General features: G+C 42.6%; 1 protein-coding gene across 1 annotated transcript in view; it reads right to left on the reverse strand.

Moving 5' to 3' along the window:
- Window positions 1–12,159, reverse strand: part of TLR3 (toll like receptor 3) — a 77,834-nt gene extending 65,675 nt beyond the window's left edge. Inside the window, exon 1 of the mRNA XM_081208790.1 lies at window positions 12,054–12,159. The gene's annotated coding sequence lies outside the window, so the exon portion shown is untranslated. The remainder of the gene's footprint in view (window positions 1–12,053) is intronic.
- Between the last annotated feature and the right edge of the window lie 9,057 nt (window positions 12,160–21,216).

Here is a 21,216-nt window from a genome sequence, read left to right on the forward strand (position 1 = left end):
AAACATAGGGATCCCCTCCATATATACAAGGCTCCCCACTGCAAAGAGTTGCCTTCCCAAAATGGACAGGGGCGGTGAGCTAGCAACTGAGGAGAGTTTATGTAAACTGGTCTTTATATGCTAACCTGGAAAAAGAGTAGTGTGTGATTCTCAAGATAGACTACAGACTATTACTTTTAGAGCAAAATAATATTCGGCAGCAAAGTAAGGAATTTGGGGGGGGATTTGTGATAAAATGGCCTGTGTTTGCAGACACAGAGAAAAAGAAGATATGAAACTGTTGCACAGCACAGTACAGTGGTACCTCGGGTTACAGACGCTTCAGGTTACAGACGCTTCAGGTTACAGACTCCGCTAACCCAAAAGTAGTACCTCGGGTTAAGAACTTTGCTTCAGGATGAGAACAGAAATTGCGCGGCAGTGGCAGCAGGAGGCCTCATTAGCTAAAGTGGTACCTCAGGCTAAGAACAGTTTCAAGTTAAGAATGGACCTCCAGAATGAATTAAGTTCTTAACCCGCGGTACCACTGTATTTAGTAGTTGAGGTAACCCTGCATTATTTCTGGAGACAAATGGCAGTGACCCACTGGGTACCAGCTGCCTCTGATTTCCTTGAAACTATGCTACATTTTCCAATAATCACTCTCGTGTTTCCCCAGGGGACTGAAGAAGTTTATTCATTGCCTGCTTAGAACACTCTAATTGCTTATCACAGTTTCCCCCATTCTGCCAGTTTCTGCTGGACACTCTTGATACAGCACAACCATCAATAAATCCCTCTATTAAAAGTCTGCTTATCCCTTTGTGGGGGGAAAGTTGTAACCATGGCAACGTTCTAATACCTCTGTAACAGTCAGAGGCTCCTCACAGCAGTTGTCATCGTGTCCTTGAATTTATTTTATTTTTTTCCTCCCATTGCTATAACTTCATCTGTCCCCCCCCCCCATTCTTTTTGCTAGCGCTGTTTCTAAGTTCCGCCTGGTCTTATTCCAACCACCAAGACATTGCCATGGGGGGGGGGTCAGCTATGCCCTTTTGTATTCTCCATTCTGTATGCTAGCAGGCACATCGAGTGATATACACAGAAGGGCAGGGGGGAATTGCACTGTGAGAGATGCACATTCCAGCACTGGTTAATGAAAAGGCAGGGAAGCTGAAAACAGGAGAGGAGTCTGAAATGGCAGGTGTAAGCCCAACCCTACCATTAGGCCAAGTGAGGTGGCTGGCACAGGTGATGGGAATCTATGAGAGGAAACAACTGTGTGGTTTTGGAGGACAGAGCTGTATGTACCATAATGGCTTGCTTTGCATTTTGTAAGCTAGTCTGCTGTCCTCAGGTACAGCAAAGGACACAATCCGATTGCCAGTGTTGCTGCTCTGGTATGTGGAAGAAAGCCTATATTACACACACACACAGTCACAATCTGCATGGCAGTTTGTGGCGGGGTCTGACTCCAGATCCCCCACTTCAAGTAAAATCAATGTACCCAGTCAAAATGTCTGCTTAGGGCTTAGGGCAATATTGTCCACATCATACAGTCATGACTGCTCAATCCCTGAGGGAAAACCACATTTTCTTGAAAGGCTCTAGATCAATTGCCTATTGGAGGAGGAAACTCATATTTCTACACAAGACATGCCACTGAGCCTGAGGGTAGATGCTTATGCCAGCCAAACTCTAGTAGCTTTTCTTGCAAAGACTGATGACCCAAACACTATGAAATTGTGCACTTTAAGCCAGTGTAAAGTTCCTTCCACAGCATGAAGGGGGATCTCTCCACCATCTGGCGCTAGCGCTAGAACCTGTCACTAATCCATTGCAAGAGCTTCCTTCAGGACTGCTTCCCTGGTTCTCTGCTCCAGCATCTTTATGGCCCAGCAGTGCCACGTATGGACTATTATGCTGCTTTTCTGGAAATCAGGAAGGAAAGGGGTCCATGTTGTGCTATCCCACCAGATAACAGCTTTTCAGCTCCTGCAAAGCCATGTGTGAGCTGGTCCTTTAATATTCCTAGTAATTAGCAGAAGCTTTCATGGAGCTGCTTCGACACATACATATTTATTAGTTGTTTATTCATAAGGATGGAATTCCCCATCACAGATCAAACACCAGAGATGGAATTTCCATATCATCCTACATGAGCTGAACCATGATAATTTCAAGCAGAATCAGTTCACACACATTCCTTGATGAATTACTGTATTGAGTAATCAAGTGGTGTATGTGCATTTATAAACTAGCCTGTCGGGGAAATAAGCTATAAGAAAATAGGCTGTGAAATTTATATGTTTTTCATATTTTTATGTTTGTTTTTTCTTTTTTGTTTGTATAAAATTGGAAACTTTAATAAATATCTTATAAAAATATATATATAAACTAGCCTGTAGATGTTCTGAGGAGGTGTTTCACGGTACCTGTTTGCTGCTTAAAATATATCTGTAGTGTGGTTCATTTCACAGAACCATAGTGCTGTAGGGCCTTGTATGCCTCCCACTCAGACAATCTATTACTATATATCATGGAAGGACTAAGGAAGTCTTCAGATTACAGAAGCCAATAAAACAAAAGGGAGGAAGATGTGCAATTTCCTTACTAATGAGAATTACAAAAGGCAGCTGATACTGCTGAAGAGTAGAAGCACCATGCAGCTGTCCCTTAAAAAGGTCAAGAATGTAGTTTGTAGCTAGGCTATAACTTCTTAAAGCACCTTCCAATATAAAGGCTAGGGACATATATCTACTTGTGCAAGCTGACTCGCAATCTGATGGCTCAGACATGTAGATACACAACTGCTACAGGCTTACAGAACATATTTATGAGGACTATACATCTGAAGGTTTTCTGCAGCTATTGTCATCAGTTATTCACTGACATACAGATGGCTTATTGCATAATAGGCCTTATTCATTTCTAAGCAAGATATTATGGTGACGTTCCCCAACACCTGCAGAAGAGAGAGAAATTATCTTGTTTCCGCATATGCCAGTAGTTGTTGAGCAAGTGTACAATAAACCTCACAGCAGTTTAACAAAGTATCTGACTTGCGTTGGGGTGGTGTACTAACTATTCACAATGTAGATCCATGAAAAAAGCTTTGGTACACAATCACAGGATCTTGTCATGGGTTTAGGTTAAGTGCACAGCAGACCACACACTTCACAGGCAGAAGTTATGCTAAAAGGAGTCTTCCCTTTGAGGGCAGAGGTCATCTGAACACATTCTCCTGTGGCCAAGCCAATCACCACCACTACAGTGAATATTGTATGCTGGACAGAGCTCAGGCAAAGCTTGTCTGAATGGCTATGGGGAATTGAAGCCCGAACTCAGGCTGAGCCTGAGCCTTGCGAGCTGTCCACAAAGGGAACTGTCCACAATGGGAACATTTAGAGCCACTTCTATGTGAATGTGCTTGATATCGGTATGTAAGTCATGCAAAAAAAATTTCTCTTGTGGTGGGAAGTGCAACTCCAAGTGACATTTTTTAAAATCAATGCATAGATTTCTTACAGCAAAAATGAGCAGTTCGTGGCACATTAATGATACAGGAATGCTTAAAACTCTGATTTTTTAAATTATAGATTTTAAAAATCAATTCTGGATGACACAAGAATAGAAGTCTTAAGGGCCCATTTAAACAGCAAAATGCCAGATCAATAATGTTATTTTTAAATGAGGCATTCAAGAACTAGAGGATAAACACCAGTTTTGCATTTATTAGACTCCTGCAAGCAATGCCACCAGATTCCTTCCATCAGTACAGGTGCATCAAGCTTGCTGCTGTGCCTCTTGTTTCCATAGGTAAAAGGAAATAAGGCCTCTCATAACAGAATTCTCCACTTCCAGGGTTTGGCTTATCATTGGCTGCTTGGTTCCTACCGAAGGGCAGCACATAAACGATTTGACCATTTTGGGGTACATATTACTGGGGGTTAGATCATTAGGTTGGTTGAAAGGGAATTCAGTAGCCATGGAGTCAGAAAAGCATGGGATTTCGAATTTAGGCATATGGATAAATAATGACAAAAATGTAGGAATTGAATTGAATGGGGTGGGGGATTTATGTTGGAAGGCCTGTGGGGTGGGGTGAAGGCATAGATAAAAGGACATGGGTGGGTTGTGATTTCGGAATTTTAATCAATTATAAAATGTATATCCTAAGCCTCAAGGAGGCTCAGAAGATATGGGAGAAGGTAATCACAGAGAGGAGAAATTAATTTTTGCACAGGTGTCTTTTCCTCAAATATCAGCGTCTTTTGGTCTGTGTCCTTTCTGTGTAAGGTAACATATAGCTCTGTATTCAGTCACTTATCATAGCAAAAAAGAGTAAGTTCTTGTAGCAACTTGAGCATTGATTTCTACACTACTATTAATTTGTTTTATCCCACACTCTAAGGTAATTTCTTTTTTTAAAATTCCCATCTTGCATTTAGTACGTTTTAGTGCACAATTTATAGGTTACCCAAATAACAAGGTTCTTTCCAGAAGGGTTACAATCTAAGGCAGGGACAACAAAGATGGGAAGAGGCAATGTGGCCAGATGGAAGTATTACACAAATTGGATGTGCAAGGATTAAGTGCTAACAAATTGCAGAGAAAGTAAATCTAAAGTGAGTGGGTCAATAAAAGGTTTAAGAGGAAGTTGACTTTGATAATGGGTTGACAGGCAGAGAGGAAAGTAGACAGAGAAGGGGAGGCTATGTAGAAATGAGAAGTGGAATGCTAGAAGACTGGAGAAGAAATGGTGAAGGAAATGGGAATGGGAATGGCAGATTAAACTGAAGGAGATAGAGGAAAAGAAATTATTGTTGGGAAGCAGAGAGTGAGGAAGAAATTTACATAGTCAGAACGTAAACTGGAGATCCTTAAGTGGAATTAGAGGAGCATTGAAATTGATGTGGGAAATGACAGGGAGAGAGCATTTTTAAATAACTGGGTACTTGAACTAGGACCTCTGTGGTCCGAAGAGCCTACACTACTCAAGGAACAGACCCCTTTGCACCAGGGATGAAATCCCCATTTCAGCCCATCAGCCTAGGCAATAAGACTGCAGGGAATTGTCAAGACAGGAGGAGGAGTGCTAACATCCAAGGCAGAGATTTGCCCCTTCAAGGTCTTCCGCTGCTCAAGGATGAAATGGCCGCAGATGTATAAAAGGCTTTATTTCACCTTTAGACTTTCTTTTTGGAGCAAGTTGTTCTCCCGGAGCTTTCCATGGTGCTGAAGCTAGTGGGCTGCCTTGCCCTACGATCCTCTGTGGGTTTCTTGTTAAGGTCAGGCCAGCAAGATGGTATTGGGGAAATTATGAAATACAAATTAATTTTTTATCCCCATCCCCTTCACTATGTTGTTGGTTCATAGATGAATACACTTTTATAGAATACATCGGTTAGAAATTAATTCAGAGTTTGTTATCAGCTGCCTGTTTAGTGATAGTTTTCCATTTTTATGCTATTGAAACACCTGCCAAAGATGACTTGGTTTAACATGTTCTGAGCTTATTAATAATGAAAGTTGATGCTGCAAATTCAGACTTAATGAAGGAGGCAGATATTAGAGCACTTTATGGAAGTCTTGTGGCCAGTAATCACATCAAGCCCATGTGAACTGGAAGAAGTGCAAAAATATAGGTATGTTGTATTAATTGCCTTCAAAATATAATGCTGCTTGTATCTATGCTAAGTGAGCTGAAATAAAAATGAGTAACTAAGTAGTGGTAAAAATAATTGCAATTATTTTTATTATTTTTATTTTTTTCATAAAGGATGGCTTTGTGTCTAAGTTGCTGGCTCTGTCTTTGGCAAGAGGTTCATCTTTACTTAAGGACTCCAGCTTGTTTGGCAGTCACTGACTCCAACAGAGTGGGGTCAACTATGGGTCCACTATGGCTTCTGAGTTAGAGGAGGGCAACGTGACAACTTCAGACCAGAGCAGTAGTGGCATAATGAAATTCTTTTGCATGTGTACTTCTGGTTGATTATGTACATCTGGTGCTGGCCCTGAGGGCAATTCTCTTTCCCACTCTGAATCCCCAACCCTCATCCTCAGATACCCCCTCTTCAGATCCCAGAGTTATGAACAGATGGGAATTTTAGGCCAGCAACATTTGGAGAGCTACAGATCCCATCACTGCAATAAACGAAACTTGTGAATGTTTCTGTGGTGCATGTGCACACACACACCAAAATAGTGAACCTGTCTCACATGGGAGTCTAGTCAAGAGGAAAACATATGGACAGGACCTAGGACAGCTCCAAGGGGTCATGCTAAGGCAGATATAGCAGATGTTCTCTCTGCAGGGAGCTAGAGCCAATGGAAGCCTTATGGAGGCTGACCAAGCCTAAAATATGGTATGCTCCATCTGGCTGGCTGCTTAAGGCACTTGCCTTATTTGGTAGCCTTTGATTTCTGTGATGCTGGGGAGGCAGAGATTTTTGAAGAAGAATCATCCTCCAAGTCTGGATGGTGGAAAAGCTGTGTCCTTTAGCTGGAAAGGCACTGAATAAGGTACTGGTGGTTATTCCCCCATGGAAGTAGTGTGAACATCCTCCTCTTCGGTCCTTCACCACAGTCTGCAAGGTTGACAGGTATGGGGTCATGACAGCCAGTGGCAAGACCAATAGAAGATGTATCAATTGACTTTATTATGTAGTCTTCTGCTAACCCCCCTCTGTAGCGGAGGAACTCCCTGCATGTGTGCCATTTCAATTATGTCTTTATTTACTCAAAGCTGATGGGGCCATTGCATCCCTAGTTATAGTTTTTCTCTGTGAATTAACATCCAAGTGTAACTGACTGTAGCAACATTTTCATGACATTTAAAAAATGTCAAGGGGGAGCTGTTCACTTGATGGGAATGGTATTCATTTGCATTGTTTTTCCATAATTACTGTTGTACTCTGACAAGGAAATGTGAAAAATAATGAGCAGAGACTCACTATAAAATAAATGATATACTATTATATAAACTGCCTAATCTGTTATTATCATCATCATCTATTTAAATAAAAAGAAATCGCCGAGAAGGCAAAATTTTTGTTTTCAGTAAAATGTGGATACTTCTACATGGATGAAATCAATCAAAAAATGGGACATTCCTGAGCTTTTTACTTGTGAGCACTGGTCAACTTCTGGTGGTAAAGACACTGAATAAACAAAGAGAGAGAAACTGGCTTCAAGCTACTGCTAGTTAGAGCTGTGTACCAAACCTGACCAGATCCTGAACTGAATCTAGATGATTTGGGTTGACCTGGGATTTAGTCAGATAGGATTGTGGCAATCCTGGATTACCCCAGGTTGGATAGGGTCCACCCAAAGCAATCTGTGGGTGTCAAAAGTGGAAGGGGGGATGATATAGCAGAGAAGATGGGGGAGATGCACAGACATCTCCTCCCTTTCTCCTAACTGCATGTTAATTAGGGTTTAAAATCCAATTAAACATGAGGTTGGGAGGGGGAAGAAGGAGATGTACACAACAGTCTCTGTGTGCCTCCTCTCCCCCCTCCCTGGACTACATCTTTAATTAAGGTTTTGAACCCTAATTAAACACTGTGGAAGGCCCCTGAATCTGCTCAGAGCACAGATCTGGGTTGGATCAGCTCAGATTAGATCAGAGCCACTCTGAAACACTGGATCTGCACTGATATAGGATTGGAGGGCTGTGCACAGCCCTAGCATTTTTGCATGACTACTGTGATTTTGGATAGACCACTGAATGCTTGCTACTTTCTGTGATTGCTGAGAAGAATGCTAAACAATGTAGATTTTGATCCGATCTAGCCAGGAACTTAATCCAATTCTTAAGCAAAATGGCATACTCTGGATCCCCCAAAATTTATTAGTTGTGCCCTGAGGACATTCTGAATAAGCACCATTATTTTATAAATGTAAAAGACATCAGTGGACTACTACTGTATTCAGTGAACTTTTTACAAGGTTAGTGCTAGTGCAAGGATTTTTTGCAAGGATTAGTGCCGCTACACTATCCACAGACCTGTTCCATAGGGTTGGGGAGGAAATCCTCAGCAAGTTTAAAGAGCACAGATGGGGAGGTAGGAAGAATGTTCTATCCTGCAGGGCAGGAAATCATTGCATCAACAGAAGGTTTACCTTAGCATTATGCTGGAAATAATATTGGGATTCTAATTTTCTGTTGTAGAGCACACAAAATGCTGGTTTTCAGAAACCCTAGCCTAGGAAACTGCAGCGAAAGTGAGCAGAATTATAAGAGAACCCCTTCTTCAAACTGGGAAAGTGTAAAATTCTGGCTTAGCTAACTTTGACCCCTTGATTTGCAGCCCTGTTCAGAGGCGATGAAAGGGGATCCCTTTTGACAGCTTGGGTGGACAAATGAGAAGAATCTGGAGAACAATGGGACAAGAAAGAAGTTTTGGGTAGGGAAGTACCTGCACTGTCTGTTCCTTATGATAGTGTGGGCAGCTGATCCCTTTCTTCCACAAAATGTATTCAGGACCAGATGTGCTCCCCCAACCCAGCTAGAAAGCCACGTTCTCACTATGTATTGGCTTTCTATATCCTCCACTATGACATTTTCCATTATGTCGTCATGATGCCAAGCCTGATTGGCTACATGGCCATCTGAAATCTTTACATTCAGAGTATGATCCCCAATTGACTGTGATTGTGTTGTGAGGAAGGAGATCCCCAGTGATAGGAAGAAGTGACTGGTGCAAGCAACAGCCAACAGGCATACACAAGATAAGCATTTGGCAGTCTTTGGAGAAAATGTATAACTTCCCCCCAAAAGCCTCCTTTGCATACTGAAAGAGTTTCCTAAGGACTTTCAGTGCAGCTGTACTTGAAATTAGCTGTGTCTCATCGAAAGAAGATGAGCTGATAGGTCTGGGAGTTCAGTGAATCAATGCAAAACAGTATATGACACACAGTGATCCCTGAACAGGGGGCATTGCTGATGCAAAGAGCTCTCTGTGATCCGCAAAATCACTCAGGCTGCGAGAGCCTCTTTGACCCTAACTATTGTGTAACTGTTTTACTGAGTGTATCCTTTCAGAACACATGCTGCTTCACGTGTGCTTCCTTGCCATAGAATACCAGGGATACTTTACAAAGGTAGAAATGGCAATATTTTGAATGGAGGTGTGTGTGGTTTTTCTTTTCTTTTTTTTTTTAAAAGCCCATTGAACAAAGTTGGATCAGTTACAAAGCTCATTGACTGAATAGTACACTCCTTTCACAGCAATTGTGCACCATTTGACTCCAATTACATCCCAAAGAGGTGTGTAAGGCATGGCAAAAGTTTTTGTCCTAGGGAAGTTACCCAGGGTTCAGGGATAGTAGTGCCTCTGTGCTGCAGTAAATTGATCTTCCTTTGCTTCCATTAAGTCCACCAATGAACAGGATTTGATTCTCCTCACAAATGGTGGGAACTGGCTTGACTTCAGATTTTTATCTGACCCGCTTTGTATTTTTAAAATATGCTGGCGGGGGGGGGGGCACTGAGAGAGATTCTGGGTGGTAGGAGAGACTCTTTTTTTTCAAAATCCTGTCTAGAATACAGAATCATTTGTATTTGATGGGGATAGAAAACGACTGGTTACCCAGTCTCCAGGTGGGCAACGTTTGTGGCCCATCATAGCAGGCCCCCGGCTCCATGGAGAAAAGTCCTCACCATTGGAGCCTGACTGATGAGGAATTTTCCCTGCCCCCCTCTGCAAGAGAGGGTGAGATGGCCCACTATCCTCAAGATTTAAATTAGCCAGTTAGGTGGCCAGAGGGGGTGGTGCTTCGGTGATGGACCAGAGTGCAGCAGTCTTCACTCCGATCCACTACCCAGCTATATAGGCCGGCTGCGCCCTAGTTCAGGATTGCAGTGGACCGAAGAACAAAAAGGAAGCAAGTTTTTTGAAGCTCAAAAGAACAAAGAAGCAAGTTTTTGAAGACCGAGCCACAAGGAATGGTGAGGGATAAGGCATAGTCTCCGTAGTGGAGGAGCAGCGTCCACACAATCAGGAAGAAGCAAAGAACATTGTGGGACAGAAAAGAAAAATTCTACTTTAACAGGGATAGAAAATAAGTAAAAGGCCTGAAGACATCCTGGCCCACTTCACATAGTGAACCGTTGCTCCCACTTCATTCTTCCCCTAGCAGAAGTGAAAGCCAGAAATCAGGATCCCTGGCTCAGCATTGCCGCCGAACCAGAGTTTGTGGTTTGTTTTGTTTCACATGAATAAACATTGGCTTAACATCATGGTTTGTCTGCATAGGCAGTTTGCATGGAGCAGACATTTTCCAGGTTGGGGGGTCATTCTGCTAGATAATTGGTTAGTCAACTCCATCCACCACATCACTACATTTACTTCTCCCAAGAAATGGGCCATCACCCCAACCCCATTCCGGCTTTTGCTTTGGAAACATTAATTGTGGGGGAGAGGAAATGGACCAACTTACTATTTTGCTCGAATGTCATCTTCGTATTTATTCCCTGATGACATTCCAGGCTATTATGTTTAGCACTACCTCCTTTCTTCTACCTTCTGAATAAGAGTGAAAGACTCCTCAAAAAAAGAGGACTTTTTATCTAGGACCCCTTCAAATATGACTTACTTACCGTTTGTGTAAGTAAGCAGAATAAGCATCCTGCTATCTCAGTCTGCGAAGCAGTTGAGACCTGGACTGGACTGGGGGTGAAGAGGGCACATTTGCTTGAGAAGCTAAAATAAGTCATGGCAGGTGGGGAGGATGCTGACTGTGTGGAGTTTCAGCCTGCCTGCTGGGTTGCCAGAGAAACCAGAGATGTTGCTACTGCAGAAGCAGTAGGTAAACCAACTGAGATAAAGGCCTGGGAGGCAGGGATGGCAAAGAAAAGGAAATAGATAGATGGAGGAGAGGAAGCATAGCAGATGGGAGATGGCACTAGGTACACCAGGGCTGGGAGAAAGCAACTGTAACTCAGTGAGGGATGGGCAAATCTGTCAATTTTGGTTTCATTCCATTTCTCATTTTTCCAGCCCTAAGTTGAGTTCTCCCCATTTCCACACCAGTGTGTGATTTTCCTCCACCCCTATGAAAATCCATCAGCATTTTAGTGTACATTTTAAAATGCAGTGTTGCCAAATATACACATCTTTGCAAAAGAATTTTGCCAAATACAATGTGTGTGTATTTTCACTGCTATATGCATTTTCATGCACACAATCCCTGGTATATGCATTTTGTATACCCATTACCTGGCTGGTGAATTGCCCTGCAAAATTGAGAAAAGTGTAAACTGAGTTCTGGCGAGTTCCAGCTGGGGAAAAAAAGCCCTGACCATCCTTAGTATGCTTCCCAATGCCATGACTCAGGTCAGAGAGGGAAAGGGAGCAGTTATTACTGAAAAATATGACAGTTAAAAAATACTTTCTGTTTGTCTGTGAAAGGCAATTGCTGCTGTGGTTTTTTTTAAAAGAATTGATTGAAGGTGGAGTGATTTTCCACTGGGACTGTGATATTGTGGCAAGGTTAGCCCTTTCCTCCTCTCGCCATGGTACCATCAAAAATCATCCCATTGCTGCTGTCATCCTCAGAAGTGAAATTTCCATTGGCACCAGTGGAAGGTTCCCTCCTGGCATTGCTTAGAGTCAGACTGTCCTATTCAGGAGATGAAACAGTGCAGTCCAAGGAGAACAATTTCCTTCAGCACTGATGAACCCACTCCTTTATGCAAGGGTTGGGATCCTGGCCCAGTCATCATCATCATTTATTCAATTTATACACCACCCTATACCTGGAGGTCTCAGGGTGGTTCACAAACAAGACTACAACATATAAAATCAAACTAAAAACAATAACCCAATAAAAAAACAAAAAAGAACCACATTCTAATAGGGTGTTGGATGTCAATAAGATCAACCAAAGGATGTCAATAAGATCATCATCATCATCATCATCATATATTATTTATACCCTGCCCATGACTAACTATCCTTGGGAAAGGGCTGTTGTTCTACTGCTAGGCACATAGAGTCCAAAACATGCAAAATGGTGGTGGTCATGGTTGTATTAGTAGTGGCAAGTGGTTAGCTCATGCAACCTACCTCACATATTCTTTGAACATGTGGAGGGCTATCAGGCTCCTCTGTGGTGTGGCAAGAAAGATAGTTCAGTCTGTTGCTAATATATTCACTACAAAAGAAGAACTCCGCCTCAACTGCTGCTTTGGATTTCAATAGCTGTGATTCACTTACAACCAATAACTGTTTTCCTCTGCAAAATCCTCTTTCTCATTAAAGAGGTACAAGCTTTTGTTTGATTAGCCTAAAGTCTTGTGATGTCCCTCACCATGTCTAATTCCCCTTTTCATTAACAACGGGAGCATTTTGCTATCCCAGTCCATTTTTGCTACATGCATCTGCCCTGCTTTCCTTAAGGACCTTGTTGATTTCATTTGTTCGTAAAGTTATAGCTGGCAGAAACTAAATCTGGATGTTTTGTTGTTCTGTCTCAGGACTCCTGCAGGATCAAAATGGATTAAAGTTACCCTGTAGATGCAGTTGTGCAAATTCAGCATTGTGAGAGAGGATGAGAATACATGAAAGCCAACAGTTCCAAGGGGGGGGGGTATTTGAATGGGAAACACACATGTTTGTTCTTAGACAGTGGTAGACAAAACTAAGATGAAATGCTGCTATAATTGAACATGGCTTTGGGGTGAAAGCACATTCTAAGGGAAATGTACTGGCACATGTTGGTTAATACAACAGTACTGTAGCTTTGGACTTTATTAAAACATGACTAATTCCAGCTCAGCTGGGCTGTTCTCAGTCTTCCCTGTGTTTTGGCAATCAAAACCCCCATATTTTCCCTAGATGACTTTGAACTGAAGTGCATTCATCATAAAGGCTAAGCTTCTGTTGTTTGCAAATGAACACTTCAAATAATAGTTGTGGGCAGAATCCCTCCTTGTATTTGAAAATAAATTACCTACTATTGAGTCGAGCAGTTTGTGATATCATTTTCAGAATATCTCTGTGTTTCTAACTGATGCAAAACATAGCGTTGACTAATCTTTTAACTTCTGAGTCCTTCCTCATTTAGGATCAGGACCCACCCTCAGGTTTGAGTAAATTATAATTAGAGCATAGTTGGAAAACAGAGGGTGGTATTCAACTAAGATTTACTCAGAGAAGACCCACTGAAATTAATGAACTGGGATAGCGCAGTCGATAGAGCATGAGACTCTTAATCTCAGGGTTGTGGGTTTGAGCCCCACATTGGGCAAAAGATTGCAGGGGGTTGGACTGGATGACCCTCATGGTCCCTTCCAACTCTATAATTCTATGATTCATTACATGACTAAGTATGAACCATTAATTTCAATTGGTCTACTCTGACTAAAACAATACCACCTAGAGAGTTTAACTGTCCATGATGTTTCTGAGTTATGGCATTTCATTTAGTGGCATATATAGGACACAAGCAGGTATTCAGCTATAGTTAATAATCTTTGAATGCGTGAAACAGATCAGGTCTGGAAGCAAACTAACAGACCAGCAATTCAAGAGTAACTTTGACTGAGCAGAGACCAGAGTAAGCATCCTCATAAGACTAGGTAACACTTGCTTGTGTCAAATGATTCCTTCTTATCTAGTAGTGTTCCACCAACTTCTGTTGAATGACTGGTTACCCAACCTTATGGCGTAGGGCATAAATAAATGACGGGTGAATTCTGAAGCCCATGTTCCACCATAACATGTTCTGCTGTACTCTTCCATGTGGACCATCAATGTGCTTGAGACTCGTACGTTTTGCAGTTTTGCTTTCAGTCCGGATGTACCGGATGTATGTATGTATTGCAAGGTGTTGGTGTTGAACCCTAACATTTCTGTAAAGCCAACATCCATCTCCTATAATATAGCTTTTATTCGCTGAGACTAGATAGTTGTCTGACAGAAAGATGGAGGTTTTTTAAGCAAAAAAAAAAAAACACTTTTTGCTTAAGTAAAAGACCAACCTGCCTGTCATCTATTTGCCTTTGAGCTCAGAAAATTAGCTCAGTGCTAATTGGCATTCTGTGGGTGCAGTTATCTAAGATCATAGGTAGCAGCCCTGCTTGATCACACCACAGCCCCACCCATTCCAGCATTCTGTTCTCACAGTGGCCAACTACATGCCTATGGAAGTTGTGAAATGTCATACAGCTTTCTGCTTTGTTCAAAAGGATTGCATCTACTTTCACTCCATTTAGCACCTTGTCTGTAGCAATTTTGAGTCAAAGTGTTCAGGTTTTGTGTGGACAATTACAGTGGTACCTTGGGTTGAGAACTTAATACGTTCCAGAGCTCCGTTCTTAACCTGAAACAGTTCTTAACCTGAAACAGTTCTTAACCTGAAGCGTGCTTTCAATAATGGGGCCTCCCGCTGCGCCGCTGGCGCACGATTTCCGTTCTTATCCTGGGGCAAAGTTCTTAACCTGGAGCAACCACTTCCTGGTTAGCGAAGTTTGTAACCTGAAGCGTCTGTAACCCAAGGTACCACTGTACTGACAAATACTATTTGGCATTAATAAAATCAATGGGTTAGCCACATTGTCCCACAGTTATTACTCTGTCTTTGTGGTTATTTACATGTAGTTGCCACCATGTGCATCTGAGTTCCCATCTGATTATGTTGGTATCCTGTGGAAGGCGAATCAAAGAGCCTTCTGCCAGGTTCAGCACAAGTGTAAATGGAGGGAAAGACTCTCGGGGATCGGCTGACTTACTTAACTCTCTCAGCCAGTAAGGAGGAGGAGCAGAAACTGCTCTTTCTTGCACAGATTACCCAATTGCCATTTTGTTCTGGCTGACAGCCATAGCACCTGGCTCTTTGGAAATCATGCAAGACAGTATTGCTCAGTCTTGGAACAGCTGCTTTTGCCTCCTAGGACAAAGGTAATCTGGAAACTCTTTTAATTATACCAGAACATCAGTAGGTAGACTATTGAATGCTGTACTGCATCCCTGGTCCTTTCCAGTCCAATGAAAATAATATGATTGCAAGACTAGCCCTTATCTTTAACACCACTCTAACCTGGAGGGTAACATTTGCATAGGATTGCCCACTATTATGGATAATTTATAGCTTGCTTCTTGTCATCACTATAAAATATGGGCTTTTGAATGCTGATCAAACGTCTCTTTTCATCAAGAGAAGGATGTATTTTGAGTTATAAATTGATTCATGTTGTAAATATATCATGATATCAGCACTGTAGGCCTGCATTTACATATTTTTATGTAAGAAAAATATGTGATCTTAAATCTTCTACGGAAGGTCACAAATGTAGATGTCAGGAAGTTGGCAAAATCTTGTGAAGGTCAGTTTGGATGGGAGAAAATAAATTCTTAAGGAACCTTGGTTCTCTTGGCAGGAAAGGAGTAGACAGGCTAAGGACTGCTGCTGGCTGGGAGACTAAGAGTCAAGGGTAGAAGCAAGGCAAGAAGAACTGCAATGAGATATGTAAAGTGTTAGTCTGAATTAACCTGACAAGCCTTTGTCCACATCTTTCTGGTGATGCTCAATGTATGATGGCTCTGTGTCTTTCCTGCTGAGCTGTCACACTAAATCATATATGGGGAATATATTGCTGGCCCGGATGTTGTAGAACTCCCATTCCCATCAGCCCCAGCTAGCTTGTTCAATCATCACAGATGATGTGAGTTCTAGTCCTACAACATCTGAAAAGGTACAGGTTCTCTATACCTATTGTAAAAGCAAGTACCGTACTTTTCCATGTATAAGACTAGGGGTTGTTTTGGGTTTTTTTACTGAAAAAGAAGGTTTAAAAACTGGGGGCGTCGTATACACAGGTAGTGGGTATGGGTGATGGGTGATTGGTTGCAGCCGCGAACTACAGACTGTCATTGGTGACTGGTATTGTGATTGGTGGCTGTGGCAAGGGTTTCTTTGTATTGGCTGTGGGAAATGGGTGTGTGATGGTTTGATGTGTCAAGTGCTGCTGAGGATTGGCTGCTGCTGCGGCAATTGTGCTTGCTATTTACTTCCGCTATAGGCGATCGGGCAGACGCTTGTAGCAGATGTGAGCAATTGTTAGCAAGTGGGGTGAGCAATTGCAACCATCGGGTTAGTGATTTACTGTATCCCCCCCCCCCAAAAAAGCTCATCAACTTTGGGCCATTTTATGAAATTGGAGTCCCCCCAAATAGGGGGCGTGTTATACATGGAAAAGTACAGTAGCTAAAATGATCTCAGTGGAAAATGAAAGACTCCTCAATGAAGCCGCAGTCTATAAACTCTTCTCATTCTTGTGAGCTACACAAAATCCTCTGTGCCAAAGCCCATCTCCTTAAGTCAGGCTCCACTAAGTCCCATCTTTCCCCTTTAACACATTTGTGGAAGGCATGGATTACAGATCTGCTTTTAAAAATTATGCTTTTAAAAGACAATGCTTTCAAAAACTAATTTTTACTGTGAGTTTCAAATAGTACAAGTTTCTGTTCAATGAAATCTGTAGAACTTGCATGCATTTACTATTACAGTAGTTAATTTATTAAAACTTTAGTTAAACCACTCAGAAACCAAGCACTATTACAAAAGTGTGTGTATATTTTGAAAAGTCTTCTGAGATATTCAGATATTCTTATGAAAAGTATAAGCACAAGATCCACATGCTTGGTAAGAGATATGAATCAGTTCAGATCATTAGACAGAATACATAATTGTTGGAAGTCTGTCATACTTCCAACAGATGGTGCAATTGTGCACATGGACAGTATAAGAATGAGATTAGAAATTAATCCCATTCAAGAAATAAGTGTGCCTAGTGGCATATGAACAACAAAACTGCTTCTAACATTTTGCAAACAGGAGAAAGGCTTCAACATCGGAGATGAAGAATGTTTGGAATACAAAGACAAATTCAGCTTATTTTCTTTTAAAAACAGTCCAATTAACAGCTGAATTTGCAATTCATCTAAAAGGGAGAAGGTTCTAATGGTGATGGTTGAAGGACAGCACAATAGGAAGGGATTAGACATTTGTCTAAACATGAGTGAAGCAAGAATGGAAAAGTTATTGCCTCTTGAATGTGGATGAGAAGAAATAGAGGCAAATGGTGAGAGGCATAGACTTGGCACTCTCCTGAATCTTATTTTCAGTGATGGGTTTTATGAAAATAAGGTGGTACAGACAACCTAACCATGGCACATCAGTACATTTGCACTTTATTTTGAAAGTGTGCCAAATGCATTTACAGTAAAAAGCATGTTTATCTGATGATAAACAGCCTGAACCGGACTTTCAAGGTTGTTGCCAGTCAGCTTGGTTCGCTACCTGCTCAGCAGCTAACCGCGGAAAGGGTGTGTGCCGTCGTCCTGAACGAACACGACAGACTTGCTGCACTGGAAGTGAAAGACAGAGGGAGGCAAGAACAGAGTTCAAATCTTCCCACTGCTGAATCTACTGGAGAGCATGCCGTAGCATTGAGTGCCGTCCGATGCTATAATTGTGGACAGACTGGGCATCTACAGCGAAACTGTAAGAAGCCGCGACATCCAAAAGGAGCCAAGAACAACTCTACGAAGCCTGAGGCGTCAAGTAAAAGCCGTACCAACTGCAAGGTGAAACCTGCAAAGGCGATGATGGCGAAAGGAACCGCGCCAGATGTTGGGAACGCATTCATAATCGATACGGGCGCCACGAAGCATCTCTGCCCACACAGAGAACTGTTTTCGACGTTGAAGAAGCAAAGCTTCACTGTGAAACAAGCCAACGGTCAAGAACTGGAAGCGACCGGAATTGGAACTGTGTATCTTGAGAGTCTGAACTTGACTATAAACGATGTTTACCTGGTTCCAGAACTGAAATTTAGTCTGCTGAGTGCTTCGCAGATTGCAAAGAAGGGACTAAAACTGTACTATGATGCTAAAAGATGCAAGATCTACAAAGATGGAGAACTGTTTCTTACTGCCAAAGAGAAAGATGGACTGTATTTGTTGACTTTTGATCAAAGTGATTACATGAAATGTAATACTTCTGATTCTAACGAAATTTCTCTTGCAGGTGTGACCAGTGTGAGCACCAAGAAGGTGGCTAAGAAGGTCCACAGAGCTTTTCAGCGGGTGTATGCTGATGTGATTGGTCCTCTAGAACCATCTAGGGGCGGTGCAAAATATTACCTTGTGTGTGTTGATTGTTACACTAATTATTCTTGGGTTTACTTGATGAAGAAACCGCAGGAAACTTTAGAAAAGTTTCAGGAGTTTTGTGACAAGGTTAAAAGTATGCATGATGCTAACATTGATTGTCTTTTCACAGATGACAAGCCAGTTTTTCTTTTACAGGATTTCCAGAGGTTCCTGGATGGAAAAGGGATAAGACACAAACTTGCTAGTTCCGAAGAAGCATGGAAGAAATGTGTCTGTGTTAGGGTGAACAAAGAATTGCAAAAGGGGATGCATGCGCAATTGCTGAGTTCACATTTGCCACATGATTATTGGGCCGAATCGCTAGCGTCCTATCTTCATGTGTGGTTGAGAAAAGTCTCAACAGAGTTGGGATGTTCTCCCTTTGAGTAGCTGTTTAATAGAAAACCTTCTGTTGCCTATTTCAAGGTTTTCGGGTCTCATGTGAGAACAGAAGCTCCAAGTGGTGTAAAGAATGCCAGAGGCATCTTTGTAGGTTATGAAAAAGGTCTCTACAGAGTAATTTTGTCTGAATCTGGTCAGGTGATTCTCACAAAGTTTCTAGAGAGTGCTCCTGAACGGGAGAGAGTGATTGTTCACACTTTTTCCACAGATGATTCTGATGATGATGATGATGAGTTTGATCTTATTGAGTTCAGTGGTACTGATGATGATGACACTGATAGCTCAGACAGCTCAGTTGTCACAGTCATTGAGAGGAAATCTCAAATAATGACTAGACCCTCAGAAAAGGAGGATAAACCACTGTTTAAGCTTAGTACTGGTTCTCCAGAGTGTTCAGAGGCTGAACCAGAAAGCAGAGAAGAGCAGCAGATCTTACGAAGGTCTGAGAGAGCAACGAAGGGTGTACCACCCAAGAGGTATTCAGAAGAGTTTGCTAACCTTGCATATGTTGCTGTTGTAAACGATCAAGGAAAGATTGAAGCTGTGTCTGAGTCAGAGACAAAGGCACAACAGAGAGTTGTTAACCAAGGAAATGTGAAGTCACACAACCAGAGAGGTACATTGGTAAAACCAGTGGCGGGTAGTTCCAAGGGTGGAACTGAAACAACAGGGGAATGTTATAAGTATAACAACTGTTTGTTTTCTTCTCTGGATGATGCTTTGCTCGCAGCACGCATTGATGCTTTAGGGGGAGTATGTTACCATAAAGCACCAATGCTGCAGCAAGCAAAGGCTCCAGCAGCTCAGTCAGCTGCTTGTGGCTGGAAAGCCAGACAGGATGTTTGTGACTGTTGCCATGGAAACAAAGGGGCAGTCCAATCCGTACTGAGCACCGGATGTTAGCTCAGTGTGTGTGTCATATGACCTGTACTGGAAGTACATGGGTGGAGTTTCTTCTTGCTGTTGTCGAGTGCAGACATGTTTCTCTGTACTGATATGAGAGACAGAAATAAAGGATGTAAATAGTTTTCTGTCTGCTTCTTTCCCCTCTCTGGGGGACACCAAAGGGGAGAGAGGGAGAACGGTGTGTTCCTCTCACACATCTGAGATGAATCGCCGGGACCTCGCCTGCTTATCAGCAGAGTGGAGACGCGGGGAGGTCGACAGGAATATCTGCCGGTGCCTACGCTGTGGCACATTCCTCTGACCCAGGCGGAATTCCAACAGTGGTAGCAGAGACTTTTGATCACTTTGATCAAAAGTCAACAAATACAGTCCATCTTTCTCTTTGGCAGTAAGAAACAGTTCTCCATCTTTGTAGATCTTGCATCTTTTAGCATCATAGTACAGTTTTAGTCCCTTCTTTGCAATCTGCAATCTTTCCAACAGACTCTCAAGATACACAGTTCCAATTCCGGTCGCTTCCAGTTCTTGACCGTTGGCTTGTCTCACAGTGAAGCTTTGCTTCTTCAACGTCGAAAACAGTTCTCTGTGTGGGCAGAGATGCTTCGTGGCGCCCGTATCGATTATGAATGCGTTCCCAACATCTGGCGCGGTTCCTTTCGCCATCATCGCCTTTGCAGGTTTCATCTGGCACTTGGTACGGCTTTTGCTTGACGCCTCAGGCTTCGTAGAGCTGTTCTTGGCTCCTTTTGACTGTCGCGGCTTCCTACAGTTTCGCTGTAGATGCCCAGTCTGTCCACAATTATAGCATCGGACGGCACTCAATGCTACGGCATGCTCTCCAGTAGATTCAGCAGTGGGAAGATTTGAACTCTGTTCTTGCCTCCCTCTGTCTTTCACTTCCAGTGCAGCAAGTCTGTCGTGTTCGTTCAGGACGACGGCACACACTCTTTCCGCGGTTAGCTGCTGAGCAGGTAGCGAACCAAGCTGACTGGCAACAACCTTGTAGGTCCGGTTCAGGCTGTTTATCATCATGAAGCAAAACACTTCCTCCTGTAGACGGAAATTGTGTTCCACCATCTGTTGACGCAGATACTTCATCTCTGTCAGGTGCGCTTGAACATCTCCATCAGGCGCTAATCTCAGATTGGTCAACTTCTCAAAATACAGCAACGCTGAAGAACCAGCATCTCTTTGATGCGTTGTACGCAGCGCGTTCCAAACCTCTTGCGCAAATTCCAAATGCTGTATATGCACCAATTGATCATCTGAGACGCACAGAATTATAGCAGTCCTAGCCTTCACATTCTGTGACTCCCAAGCACGCGTTGGTGCTGCTGGGATGGGATTCTCAATCACCCCAAACAGTCTCTGATTCTGCAGCAGGGCCTTCATCTTTACAGACCAAGATGAATAATTGTCATTGGTCAGGAGGTGTGGAGAAGGCAAGCCTCCCCCCTTCTTGGCATCCATTTTGAGTCCTTGCATTGACTCTAAAACACAAGCCTCTAAAATCCAATAGCTGGCTTGTTTACACTCTTGACACCTGGCAACTCTGACACTGGCTGCGTTGGAAAGTCCCTTCCAGCAGTTCGTGAGGACCTAGTCATAACAAAACTTTGTTTTCGCCTCTCTGAGGCATAGTCTGACTGTCCAGCCCTCTCGAGTAACTTTCCATTTCTCCTCTCTGAGGCACAGCCTTCTGAAGGACGTTGCTTAGCAACAGCGCATTCCTTTCCTCGGACAGGAAACCACAAAAATGCCTGGT

The sequence above is a fragment of the Podarcis bocagei genome, assembly GCF_964188305.1.
Source record: "Podarcis bocagei genome assembly, chromosome: 9".
NCBI lineage: Eukaryota > Metazoa > Chordata > Lepidosauria > Squamata > Lacertidae > Podarcis > Podarcis bocagei.